This window comes from Octodon degus, unplaced genomic scaffold, assembly GCF_000260255.1.
Source record: "Octodon degus isolate 3935 unplaced genomic scaffold, OctDeg1.0 scaffold00408, whole genome shotgun sequence".
In the NCBI taxonomy this organism is placed as follows: Eukaryota; Metazoa; Chordata; class Mammalia; order Rodentia; family Octodontidae; genus Octodon; species Octodon degus.
Genome location: NW_004524984.1, coordinates 577,167 through 579,442, shown reverse-complemented (window position 1 = coordinate 579,442; position 2,276 = coordinate 577,167).

Below are 2,276 nucleotides of genomic sequence, written 5' to 3'. Positions count from 1 at the left end.
ATGGAAAAATCCATGAGATATATAAGGTATTGATCATAATACTTGCATCTCCTATACTTTAATGAAATTTTTTCCCCCGTTACACGTGTTCTCCCTAAACAAACTCATCCTAATATAACTCAAAATTACATCTTATTTTAATGACTAAAACTTCTTTTGCCTTTTTCCTTAGCTCTTTCATCATTTTATACAGTAACTATAGGCACAGTAACATGAAAGCATATTTTCATATTTAAAGCTCTCAATAATTTCTCCATTTCATATCATGAAAATTAAGGTGAAACTTTGTTTAAAATCTTTAATAAAAGTGAACTCTAATGAGTTTTATAGTGAAATTACTTTTAATGTCACTTGTGTGTAGCTAGAAATGGAAAAATAAGAACAATATTTCTTACAGTGTTACATTTCATATACAATGTAATGTCTTTTTGTTTTGTTTTATTTTGTTTTGTTTTTTGAGACAGTACCTTCCTATGTAATTGAGCCTGGCCTCAAACTCTCCGTGTAATCCAGACCTGCCTCACACTGGTAGCAATCTTCCTGCCCTAGTTCACAAGTGCTGGGATTACAGGATTACCATGCCGTTAAGAGCTACTTAATTACTATATTTTCACATAAGACAGATGTGTTTATTATGAATAATATTGAAAATGGAAAAATAGCAGTAAGCAAAATAATGTGTACTATGTCATAGATGTGGAAAGAAATTAAGCCATGTTTTCCTAGTTCCATTTATTAATAAAATAATCCAGGTAGAATTAGGAAAATGTAGAACGGGAAATATTTAGAAAATTTAGAGAAATCTTTGCAACAAAAGACAAGATAGTGACAAGAGAAGTTGGATTTATTTTTACCTGTGCTTTCACTTACAATTTGTTAAGAGTCTTTAGTCTCATATGTAAATAAATTCCCATTTTACTCATCACGAGGCATGATTTCATTTTATCATGAGTTTGGAGAAAAGTGATTTGAAAAATAACTTTTCAAATGTGATATTTTCATGCATAATAAGCATGTGAGAATATAAAGCTGCAAACTATGAACTGATGCATAGTTTAAGACACTGGGATTCCAACCCTAGAGAATACAGCAAAGTGTGCATGTTGTATTCATCTGAAAAATGGCATAATTTAAGAAAGGGAAGAACATGAAAAAAGAAGCAAAGAACTTTATTTTTTGAATGTTCCTCCATTTTCCTAATGGGGGGGTTCCTTTAGGCAAACACCCAAGTTACTTTTTAACTGTATTTCACTGATGCAGTGGTATCTCTCAGAAGTGCTCTTCTAAAAAATGTAAAAGTACATACAGGTGTGTGAATTTAATGGCTTTGAGTATTCACTTTTGCTTTAAGCTGCATTTTCCCATTATATCAGAAAGCCTCTGAGACACAAGTGATTAATTGAGGAATAATTAGGAGGACCTAAGACTGAGTAAGCATAACCAAGTAGAGAATGATGCCTCAACATGTGAATGAATATTTATTATATACTTTCAGTGATTGAACTAACCTATATTTATATGCATATTATTTGAGCTTTAATACTTTAAATAAATTTCAAAAAGCTTTATTTCTAGAAATGGTCGCTTTAAATATATATTTATTGAAATTATCCCATGGTATTCATATCTTTTACTCTAAACCCTGGACTGTTCTATGCTTGTGAAGACTTTTATTTTATTCTTCATATTTTAGGGAAGGGTCTACAGAGTGTTCAGGGTCTTACTACTAGATCAGACAGAGCTGGGATTACAGGCGTGCACCACCACGCCCTGTCTCAACTGCCCTCTCAGCGTGTCTCGGGGGTGGTGGTGACTTTTATTTTGTAGAATATATAAACATCACCAGGGAGATATCTCAGTAGAATAAGTGTTTGCCTGGCAATTGTAAGGTTTTGAGTTCAAAGCCTGGTTCTGCAAGAAAAAAAAAATGCAGAAACATCAGTTTAATAAGATATATCTTCCCTTTGTTTCCTTAAACTTGGAAATTCAATTGTATTTCACTTAGAAATGCATCATCAATTAATTTTATTTATTTATTTATTTATTTATTATTTATTTATTTATTTATTTATTTTTGGGGAACCATGGATTGAACTCAGTCCCTTGCGCTTGCCAAGGAAGTGCTTATTCCAGTGAGCCATCTCCTTGGCCCCTTATTTTTTTTAATTTTGAAGTAAAAATAAAAACCAAAAGCAACCAAGAAGAACAAAGATAAAAACAAGGCAATATAGAACAATAAAATGATTTAGAATTTCAAAACAGACAGAAAATTAATG